This window comes from Topomyia yanbarensis, chromosome 2, assembly GCF_030247195.1.
Source record: "Topomyia yanbarensis strain Yona2022 chromosome 2, ASM3024719v1, whole genome shotgun sequence".
In the NCBI taxonomy this organism is placed as follows: Eukaryota; Metazoa; Arthropoda; class Insecta; order Diptera; family Culicidae; genus Topomyia; species Topomyia yanbarensis.
In genome coordinates, this window is record NC_080671.1 from 95,817,560 (window position 1) to 95,830,203 (window position 12,644).

The following is a 12,644-nucleotide window of genomic DNA, read 5'->3' on the forward strand; positions in this document are numbered from 1 at the left end:
TACTTGATTGTTAGAAATTAGATTAGTATTGAGGCCAACATCATTGCGGCTTTGATATGCCTGTTGATGTATTGAACAAATAAACAAAAATAATCTATTTTTGCTCTGACAGTCAGGCTGCCCTGAAAACATTTAGTTCGGCAGATTCGAGATCGAAATTAGTAATCGCATGTTAAACTAAAATCGAAGAACTTAGCCTTTCAAATGCTATCTACCTTCTTTGCGTGCCCGGTCATTCCGCTATTACTGGAAATGAATGGGCGGACGAATTGGCTAGAGCTGGCGCTGCGACTGACTTCGTTGGTCCAGAACCAGTTCTACCACTGTCGATAAGTTGGATAAAGAACAAGATTCGCTCTTGGGCAGCATCCGACCATGCCAACGGATGGCGTAGCTTGCACACTTGCGTTCAAACAAAGACTTTTTTGCCGGATGTGAGTCCGAAAATGCCAATGAATTTGTTGCATTTCTCCAAGCACAATTGCAGTATTCTAGTCAGGGCACTGACTGGACATTGCAAACTCAATTATCATAAGGCTACTATTCAGTGCGGTGAGTATTATTCATGTGACCTTTGTGAATCCGATTACCGAACATCATATCATTTGATATGCAACTGCCCTGTAGTAATGCAATTACGTATCCGGATTTTTGGTTCTCCATACATAGACGAACCTATGTACAGAGAGCTGAAACTGAAGCATATGCTCTTTTTCCTAACCCACTGTGGTATAGAGCTATAGTTTTAGCCGTACTTGAATAACGATATCTCTTCGGGGTGTTATCGTTCTGTTATCTCAATATCCCATCGGGGGTGTTGATGTATCCGCTCACTGCTTAAATAAAAATTTTAAATCCCTCCGGGGGTTGGAAGTTTGTTACTGCTATAATAGCACCTGCAGATCGTTCAGCATCCCTCCGGGGGTGCATAATGATCTATTTTAATTGTTCTGTGTCGTTATTTTCCTTACCCTAACCTTACCACTTCCCCAATCCTTCCCATCAGGAAATACGATTCTTGGAAGGACACAAATCTCCAATCAACAAGGGGAACGTACCATTTGAGCCAGATGCTACTGATTTCCTGATACCGGGATAGGAATATTTTGCAATTAAGGAACAGTTTGGTATGGATGACCGTTTCAGATGGAAGAAACAGTCAAAATTTGCTTCTAAGTGCCAGATTTGGCAAGCCATATGTACTTGTGGCTAAAGAAGTAAATCTCACTATAAACAGTGAGATTTGAAAAAGGTAAATTTCTCTAAAATTGGTTTCCGCCGTTTTTGATGAGACAGCGCGATCGAAAATTGTTGTCTTGGTCCGATTTGGCTTGAAACCAGCCTATTTGTTTCTGTCCAAGTTTTGTGAGATTGTCGCGATTAGTTTTTCGAAGGTATATGTCAAGAAAGTGTATGTGATTTGTCTAAAAAGGGAACACTGTCAGAGGGCTTTGTAACGCAGCCAGGACAACTCGTCACAGTTTCCAATACCCACAACCAGGAGCCAAGATCGGCAAACGGGCGGCCGTTGGGGTGGCGACAATGATTGCAATTGTAACGGGTTTCTGAGACGGTAGAAGGCATGAGATCAATAACCGCCAAACTGTAGTCAATTGCCCGGTAACCATCTACTTGAACAGTTGTAAAATTTGAAATCAGAAAAAGTTGAAGCTATAAAAAGTGAAATTGGAAAGTTTAGGATTCGAGTATTAAAGAAGGAGAAACGACGATAAAGTGGATTGCTGGGAGGAGAATCTAAATTTTCAGGTAATTGACCGTCGCCGTTTAACATGATGTAAGCCTCAACCGTTCCCCAGATCGCCATTTTTACAACCCTCATTGTGTCCGCAGGACCCCGTGGTTTGAGGCCTAGTGAAGCCCTACCGCGTCCGCTCGTCGATTAACTACGCCAGAAGCCGGGCATAACCAACGAAACGAACCCCTCGTCGAAGCTCGAGTCCGTCAACATACTCGAGAGCCGCGTAGAAGTCCGGTAGCGAGCGGCATAACCGTACCAAAGACGTATGGAGTTGCGGAGTCGGAGGACGAAAAACAGCGGAATTGGTGGTGGAAGGACATCGAGCTGGAGTGAAGAAGGGGCCCCGAAGAAGAGAAGAAAGAGAAGTGCTAAGGGAGGAGGTTGCCTGTTTGGAAGTAGGAAAGGAAGGAATAAAAAGTGTCGGCAGAATTCAACAAAAGAGATGTTTTCTTAAGAATACTTACCAGGTGTTTTCTTGACCGCGATTAACCGCGAGCGTATGCCGACCCTACTGGCATGCTGGCTGGCGGAATCAATCGCGATAGGGAACGCTTGGGCAGTAGTATTACGATCGACGGCGACGATTTCGAGGTGGTTGTCGAGTTCATCTATCTAGGCTCATTGGTGACTGCGGACAATAACACCAGCCGGGAGATCAGAAGACGTATTATCTCTGGAAGTCGTGTTTACTATGGGCTCCACAAAACTTTGAATTCCAGGAAGCTTCACCACCGCACGAAATGCGCCAAGTACAACACACTGATTACACCGGTGGTTCTCTACGGGCACGAAACGTGGACAATGCTCGAGGAGGCTCAGCAAGCACTCGAAGTCTTCGAAAGAAGAGTGCTGAGATCTTCGGTAGTGTGCAGGAGGATGGCGTGTGGAGGAGAAGGATGAACCACGAACTTGCGCGACTCTATGGTGAGCCAAATATCCGGAAAGTAGCTCAAGCTGGAAGGGTACGGTGGGTGGGGCATGTTCTGAGGATGCCGGACAACAACCCCACCAAGTTGGTTTTCACCTCCAACTCGGCAGGTACAAGACGGGGAGGAGCGCAGCGTTCCCAGTGGCTGGACCAAGTGGAGCAGAACCTGGCGAGTATCGGGCACCTGAGAGGTTGGAGACAAGCAGCAACTGACCGAGTGACGTGGCGGAATATTGTGGAACAGAAATTATGTTAATATGATGTATAATCAGGATATATGTATGCCGGCCCTGAGGCATTGCGACAGGGAGTCGCACATTTGCTGGGTCGTGGCAGTACGAGAGGTACAGACTTCATGCCACTACTCCGAAACTGTTCTGGAATGACATGCAGCTAATTAGGGTCATTTTGCGCCGAAAGACATAAATCCACTAAACTATATTGAACTCCGATCGAACCCTGTAGAAACTGTAATGAAGCGCGAACTTCGGACACTATTAGAGAGAGAGAGAGAGAGAGAGAGAGAGAGAGAGAGAGAGAGAGCCGCACTACTTTTGAACAACTTTTAAATTAAGGATCCGTAAAAGGGCAACATTTTTTCTAAAGTTTTTCGAATAACTTTCTTCAACTCAAGTAAGTATAACAGTTTGTCTTTCTCATATAGAAAGTTTATGCAATCGCTCCAAAACCGACCATCTAACCGAGGCCCGGAGGGCTGAATCTCATATACCATTAGACTCAGTTCGTCGAGATCGCAAAACGTCTGTGTGTATGTATGTTTGTATTTTTTTGTACTTGGTGGTAAAGCTTTTATGCCGACCCAGCACACGTTCAGTAGTTAGACCATGCTACCGATTTCGTCCATCGTGTGCCAGAGTGATGGACTCTGAACAGAGAAGATAACTCTGAACCCTACTCCTCTAAACTCCACCAAGGAATCCAACATTTGCCTGATCCTCTGGATTCCATTTGAAATGATTACTTCGGCGGGAAGCGTGCTAATGCACTTCACATGATTCCAGGTCTAGCTGGTCGTGCTAGATTTCACTGGTCTCATAACCGCCATATCAGTCCCGCACGGCATGAATTTCTACATGCCCTCCTCTCTACGTTGACCAGTTGGATGCCGATGGTCGATTCAGCGATTGATTCCGGTTGGTGAGTGGCACCCTATACTGGTGGTTTGTCATGTTTGATGCTACTCGGCGTAGTCCCCGACGGTGAAGTTAGCCTACCTCGGCGGAGAGTTCCCCGACGAAAGAATGTCTCCCGCAACCGTTGACGGACGCGTTATTCTTCCTTCGATGCAGTCCACCAGAATGCCGACCTCAGTCCAGCGATTCCGGGTGGAGGATTGCGTCCGGTTCACTAGTGCCCCGACGATTCAAGCCGGCGATTGGCTACGGACTACTCGGAATAGTCCCCGACGGTGGATCTTTCCTACACCGACGAAGAGTTCCCCGGCAGTGGAAGATCTTCCGAAACCGATGCTACCCGGGGAGATACCGAGGTGGATCCTGCGATTCTGGGTGGAAGGTGACTTCCAGTTCACAAGCGCCCCGACGACCATTTGCCGGTGCTACTTCCCGATCTATTCGAGCTAGTCCCCGGCAGTGGGCCTAGTCTACTCCGACGAAAAGATTTCCCGACGTTGAAATTTCTCTCGAAACCGTTACCGCGATGCTAGTCGGTTAGGTGTCGAGGTCAGTCCTGCGATTCCGGGGGAGGATGACCTCCGGTTCTCAGGTGTCCCGACGACCTATCGTCGACGATTTGTACGCTCAGTATAGTCCCCAGCGGTGGATCTAGCCTACACCGGTCGCGCCCGGTGGTCTACTTTATCTCTCTTCCTCAAGCTGAGTTGTCAAGTGCCAAGGTCGGTCCGGCGATGCCGGTAGGAGTGTAACTTCCGGTTCTTCGGTGCATCGACGACCCGAGGCCGTGTACTGTTACGTTGCTGGTCGTTGCTCCTCTCGCCAACTTCGTTGTAACGCTGACATGATCTGAACGACTGTTTTGTTCCCCGCGTCCCATTTTTCTTTGCCCGCACACATTCTTTCGACAATATTGGCCATGTTAACGTCCTCACCGATAATGGTTCTCATTTCGTTTCGCTCGTGCTCAAATCGCGGGCATTCGAGGACCACGTGCTCAGGCGTTTCCTCTGCATCTCCGTTTGCGATGCAGAACGGCAAAATCGCGAGGCCGAACCTGTTCAGATACTTTTTGAAACAGCCGTAACCAGACAAGAACTGCGGAATAAGGAAGTTCACCTCATCGTGCGCTCTGTTTCTCCCACACTAACGGACATTGAATTAGTCGATGAGTCCATCTACCGTGCCTCGATTCCTACAACACTCACTTCTTCGAGTAGAAGGTTTATGGGAATCGTTCCAGCAATCACGTAGGCTGCCTCTGACGAGATAGTTCGGTACGCGCTAGACACCCGCATGGCTTTCAGGAACACATCTCGGCTGAACGTATTGTTCAGCCGAGATGTGTTCCTCTTCCTCTGCAGTGCTATCACCCAACCAGGTCCTCCGTATCTGAGCACCAATGTTGAGACATACGCCAGTAGTCGCTTTTTACTGCTGCTGATCGCCGAGTTGTTGGGCATGATCCGAGATAGTGCCGAGATCACTTTTACGGCCCTCCCGCATGCGTGGTCGATGTGGCTATTGAAGCTTAGCCGGTCGTCTAACATCACTCCCAGTTGTCCAACTTTGAGTTGATGATACACTCTCCGACCGAAATCCTTGCCCGCTGCACTGCCTTTCGGTTGCTTATCAAAACCATCTCGGTTTTGTGGTGAGCTAACGTCAGCTTCTTCTCGTGCATCCAGTCTTCCACAACATCTATCGCCTCCGTTACGAGCACTTCTACTTCCTCTAGTAATACGCCGATCACTAGGAGCACAACGTCGTCCGCAAAACCTGGGGAGGCTCAGCCTCAGCACACCGTCGTACATAGCATTCCAAACAGTTGGACCAAGTATGGAACCCTGTGGAACGCCCGCTGTTACGGTAACGGTGTTACGCTGGCTGACTCGGTTTAAGAACTTCTCTACATCCGGGAAATTTAACGTCGGAGTAGGATAGGTCCATCGTCGGAGACTAGATCGAGTAGTTCACGAACAAGCTGGAAGCGAGAGAAGTGATGCTAAATGGTACGAGACGGGAGTTAAAGTTAAGTTGCGATGCTGAATGGTACAAGGGATCTTCATTCCGACAGTAAATTAGACAATCTGAAGTTTGTGTCCCAGATTGTCCTCGCATGGGAAGAACACTAATTCTCGGACCACAGTGCTGCTATACAGAAATAGCCATTTTGTGTGGATGGTCGGAAACTGGTGGTGTGTCAATGAGTCGTGTTCTAACCCTGCTGAAGGAACTACTACTAAGCAGTTAATATACTGGGTGCTATGCACATATAAAACCCCTCTCCGAAGCAATACCATAAGATAGTACCGGGGAGGAACCTGTTTCGGTTGCAAGAGTAGTTGTTTAAGCGAGTCGGTAATGCTGCCCAAGCCCGTCCTTTGAATGGTTTTTGAACATTTTTAGGAGATGGTCTTGTTGCCAACTCTAGTAACAATTGTGGTTTTATGACAGTTTTATGGCCAATGATAAAAATTAGATTGTACTTGTAGAGTGCTATAAAACTTCAATTGTTACTTGGGAAAGCCAGGGATGCCACCGGGTGATTTGGCCCCGTATGCCTGCTAGATACACTAAAAAACTCCTGGAAAGAATCATCCTTAATAGGCTGACGGCATGCGGTCAGCGCGGACTGTCCAATATACAGTTCATATTCCGCAAAGGAGTATTGGCAGTCAAAGCAATTCAGACAGTGCTCGAGAGTACCGAGAAAGTATCTAAACGGAAGCGAAGAAGAGATCGATACTGCGCTGTGGTCACGATAGATGTGAAGAACGCATTCAACAGTGCCAGCCGGGAAGCCATCGCTGCAGCGCTGCACAGAATGAGAGATCCCGATTGTCTATGCCAGATCCTAAAGAACTGCTTCCAGAGCAGAGTGCCGCTGTACGAGACGAACGAGGGGCAGAAGTTTATGCGAAGTACAGCGAGCCTTCCTCAGGGATCTATTCTCGATGGAACTCTTTGGAAAGGGATGTACGATAAAAGTTTGACACTGCGGGTGCCCAGGAATGTGGAAATCGTGTATTTCGCGAATGATGTGTGACCAATGGTGATGGGTGAAACACTTGATGAAGTGGCGGTGTCGGTTACAGAGACAATAGACGCGATAGAAAGCTATAGATAGCTGACTACAAGACAGAGGTGTTGTTGGTCAGCAATGCAAAGCGGTTCAGCGGAAATGGCGTGATGAACAGCGAGCAACGATTTCGGGAGAGCAAGAACTGTCGGTATACTCTCCGCCGCAGTAGGTTAGATTCGCCGGTGACTAGTCCAGTAGACAGCGACGGTGCACCGGGTAAAAATCATTGCGTCGTCAGCGAACCTGACGCCACGTTCCACACGGAAAGGGCCGGCGGAAAGCGTGGGTAGTATGGGTAGTACTACCCACTCGAAAATAACCGAGTGGGTAATTACCCACTCGAAATTGTGAACCATTTCAAAAAATTTAGATGCGCAACGCAAGTATCTCGCACTACACACATTTGAAAACATCGATGTACCACAATTCCATTTGCATAAACGAACGTGATTTAATGTGAATGTAATGTAAGCGTGTGAATTGCGAAAAGGGAAAAAATCCTTACAAATGGACCCCTCACCCTATGCTTTCTACCCACTCGGGCGTAAAGTGTTTCGCGGCCCCTGCACACGGAATCGCCGGACCGACCACCAAAGAAGAATCTATATTGGGAGAACTCATTTCACCAGGCGTAAGCTAGATTTATTGTAGGGGACTAGACTGAATAAATCGTTACGAGACACCACCAGTCGCGAGTCGTCGTGGCATCAGCGAACGGCCTGCTCCATCGGAAATGTCCAACTGCACTTAGGTTTATTGTAACCTTCTTCCTTGAGCTCACAAATTAAACTTTACATCTACTTGCTATTAGCACGGTCGAACTGAAAGAGAGCGTGCATGCGGCTGCAAATCGGTTTTATATTTATCGATTTGCTGACTGCGCGTCTTCCGAGGTGACCTGATGTCATCCGTTGCAACGTGGCGCTGACGTGGCTGGGTTTAATGTAACTCTAGGCTCACCGTTGGGGACCAGACCGAGTAGTTCGTGAACACGTCGGGAGCTGAATGGCTCAACTAGGAAGTGGGCTGGGGTCAAATGGCACGAAAAGGGTGTCAAAGGGTTTCAAGGAGTTTTGGCGCTGAATGGCACAGGACAAGGAACAAAAACAAATGACACAAGGGAGCCTAGTTTCAGTGCTAAATGGTACAAGGAAGCCAAAGGGACTCAGAGCAATCTGGAGTTTGTCGCGGAAGAACTCTAATGCTCGACCCACAGTAAGCTTTGCAGCCCGAAATGCTGGACAATGTGAGAGTAGGTCTATAACCTCCAAATGCTTATGAAAACTGAGCTCATGACAAGATATGGTAATGATATGCATGGTTTGACTTAGGTGTCAGGAGCACTCAAAGCCATTGGGGTGGCCCACTTTTTTACAGTACTCTATATATACTGAACTACTATGAAACTTTGATTTCATTCCGACAATTCATTGAATAATTGAATAATTCATATGAAACGATAATATTCCAGTTATTTCAGTTTGAAACTCTACTTTTGTTTAAGTGTATAATAATACATTTATTTTATAAGAAATGTGAAACATCTAAATGAACGTTGCGACATCAAAGTTCTCCATTCCCTACATATATGGAGCAGCCCAGCAGTATAGTCATGGTTCATTAACAGACGATCCTTTCGACACAGTAAATATCTTTATTAAATATTTCACCGTAATATAATACATTAAAACATACTTTAAAATATCGAGAAAATTCCCATACATATATAACATGTAATGCAAATTCCAAAAACTTCATTCAGTCAAAACTCGTAACACTGCTCGATTCGTTCAGCCATGAAAGCGAAGTATGGTATCACAATATGTACACATTTTAAGTGTTTATGCTGAAATTGCGTTCAGCAAGCGAGCAAATCCTTTCGGTAAGTTGACACAAAGTATCATCATCCTCTGGACAAATTGTGCACATTTTCATCCGGACTACCCGTTCGGTACCCATGTGCTCCCAAATCATAATCCATACATAATACGCTTGAGACAGATGCACTGGATGATGCGGATCAGTAGCAGCTACCAGGGAACCCGCCAAAATTATGCACACTCTGTCGCAAACGATTCTGTCTGCACCCCCGCCCGGGAGTGCTGTCTTATTTACGAGCGGAAACAATTTCAGGACAATAGCGGGAAAATACTTGCGGGTGAGCTGATTAAATAAAATCTTTGCTGTTGCATGGTTGGCTGGTTGTGAAACTCAGGCGAAATCGTCTTAAAGCTTCAGGCGATCGCCTAAATGTGGATAGTAGCGCGACTGCCAGAGGATTAACTGGTCTTGTCTTCTACATTCAAACTGTTGAAGTACACCCAGTTTCTGATTCAAATTTAAATATTAAGAGCTAAATTGAACATGTATTTTCAGCGACATCTCGGACAAACAACGTGAAGACTTGATATATCTTTATAAAAATACAATAAAAAAAACCTAATTTCCGCTAAAGGTGCTCCTTATTTCAAACCAAACACAAGATAGCTGTGATATCTTACTTTTGACTTCAAATTGCACCACTCAATAAACGCAATCTTCAGCTGTTTTCCCATTCCATTTGCGGAGCGGAATTTCTCCGACTCACTTGTGGCATGATCCTCTTTGCCACTCCTGAACTCAATGGTTTATGGGAATTTGCAGTACAAAATAAGCTTCGTTCATTCTTCCGCAGTTCGGGAAAACCATAGCGAAAGCTTTATTTCCCCAATGATTGTTTACTGCATGCCACAGCAGTTGCAAACGAACATCGAATGGGACAGCATGCGACATAAACCATTCCACGTGTTGCTATGCATGTAGAATAGATAATATTGTTCAATTTGGATTGCATTCCCAAACGATATGCGACAAAAAGAGCAAGCATGGCAAAACGATTCGTGTAAAATTTAAATTCAGTTATACCGATGATCAGGAAATGATGGGTATAATGCATAGTACCGCCAAACAGCCTGGGCTCACCATTGAAAAACTGAATGTTTACCGTAATTATTTAGTTAACACCTAGATTTTTTTTCGTTTTAGGTAGTTTTAGGTTGACATTTGTCTGACGGATTAGTGTAAAAAGTGCAGAATGGTTACCAAGCCCAATGGGCCAAATAAGTTTTCAACATAGAAGTATAAATTGAGGGACTATATTTGTATTCGTTGGTAGCCGTTCATTTAGCACGTGGACAGATATGAGAGGATATGGAGTACAAAAAAATTTATGCTCACGTGCACGTCCATGGGCGTGAGTGTATGAGAATTGTCCACGTGAACTCCCTTTTTAGAATGCAGAACAAGTTTGCACCATGATTGGCACAAAGTGCTTGCTTTTATTCACTCGCTCTTAGAAACACTTGATCCAATCCTCTGTAATTTCGTCAAATATCATTATTTCTTTTTATATGAAAACTTTTTTTTTCGATTATAGAGGTTTTAACCTTAAGGTCATTCGCCTCTTCGGGTTAGAAAAATCTCCTATGTGCGGCGTCGGAACTCGAACCCAGGTGCGTTGCGTACAAGGCAATCGATTTACCAACTACGCTACACCCACCCCTACATGAAAACTTGTTAAGGACCCAGTTCATACGTCTTCCAACCTTTGAACGGAACGGATCGTTATATTTCACAGTGGTGTTCGGTGTGTAAATTTCAGTGATTCAAGGTCATCCTTTGTTCGTTCGTTAGCTGCCATTCTGCTGGTGCCGGCAGTAAATCCAGTACATTGTTTTCGCTGGTGCGGAACAATCGACGTTGTTTGCAGATAAGTTTTGCTTTATTTTTTTTTCCTCGTTTGCTTTCTTTCCTTTTCCCTACTTTTACTCTACCTTGTAATTAAATAATAAGACACATTCCCGTTTATATAACGCTCTGCCCTCGTGCTTAAATGACCGAGGGCGAAATACCATCTGATGTAATCATGGAAGTCCCTGATCCCCCTAATACTCGCATTGCTCCCCGTATAAAGCAGTACCCAGAAGGTTCCTCTGGTCCATGGGTGGTATATTTTCGGACCGGAGAGAAACCGGTTAATATATTAAAACTTTCTCGAGATCTGACTGCTAATTACCCGGCCGTAACTCAGATAACACGTGTTCGGGCAAACAAGATACGTGTTCTAGTGAGTGATCTCGGCCAGGCAAACGCGATTGCTTGCTGTGAGCGCTTTACGCGGGAATTTAAAGCGTACGTGCCTTGTGTGGCCTGTGAAATCGATGGGGTAGTGTCCGAACCGGGCCTGAAATGCGAAGAACTGTTGGAGCACGGGGTTGGCTGCTTTAAGGACCCCTCACTTGAACAGATTAAGATCTTGGAATGCAAACAATTGTATACCGCAAACACCGAGGGAGGTAAGACTACCTACTCTCTATCAGGCTCGATTCGGGTGACATTCGCCGGGTCTTCTCTTCCCAACTACATCCTCCTTGACAAGGTTCGCCTACCAGTTCGCCTGTTCGTACCGCGGGTCATGAACTGCAGCAATTGCAAGCAGTTAGGCCACACAGCTAGGGTTCGTCGCGGTTGCGGTAATTACCGCAACCGCGCGGTATTTACCGCACCCGTACCGCAAAAACTGCGGTGCGGTGAGACCCTTTTTCCCGCGGATGCGGTGCGGGAAATGAGCTTTTACCGCGCGGTATTACCGCAACCGCGCTTCAAAAAATAATTGTCTGCAGTCTGCATTAAAAAGTGAATTAAAACTATGACTTTTACCATTTGAGAAGGACGCAACTAGATTTTTTTTCTGAACGAATGCTTATCAATGTCATTATTAGGAAAATTCTTCTGTCAGAACGTTCGAGACTTACTTATTACCCTACAATAGAGAAACATAATAAACATTTAATTGCTCTAATTTCCATAGACTTGACAATGATTTGAGAAGAAATTCGAATATAATCTGTATTCGACCAATCGCAATTTGATTTTTTACATTTTGGTTATTCTAATATGACAAAATATACTATTACTAAGAAATAAAATCTATAAGCTGTGTCCAATATAATTTGGCACCATTATTTTTACGACATATTTTGAAAACTATTTATTTAATACTTCAAACTAAAAATTTACAAACGAGCCTTTTCAAATACATAAAACGCACAATCCAATCATTGAAAAACAATTGAATTGTGCTGTCAAATCCAATTAAAAATGCACCATTTCTCTCGATTTCTCTTGTAAATCGCGGAATTATGAATCGTTTTCGATGACATTTTCTCAACTGTGAATTTTGATTAATTTGGAGAACTTAAAGATGAACTAATAATACTTAGATTTAAAAACAACCCACAGAATGTAATTATCATCATCAAACCAAACGAATTTGGAGGATTTTTTTTTTCGCGTGCATCCATTGTTCGTCCCCTCATACTGTGAAAAGTGTAAAAATTAGCACAGATGCCAAATTTTGCATAGTTTGGACAGTTTTTGCCTTAATTGAAAATTTATCTTGAAAACTCAGCGTAGGGGTTAGGTATTTTTTACATAGAATGTGTATGCAAAGTTTTAATGAAACCGCTTAAGTAGTTTTTGAATGGCAGGTACCACCGCAAACCATGTTTTTCCAGAGACGTTCTACAAAAAGCTTCGTCACCGAGTCGTTTGTCGACTGCATGGATTACAGCATGTTGTTGAAATGATACACTATAATGTACAAAACTTTTTATCAATTCGCTTAACGCCAAGTTTAAAAAAATCGCAAAAAAGTATTTTTTTGCGCCAAAACCCTTA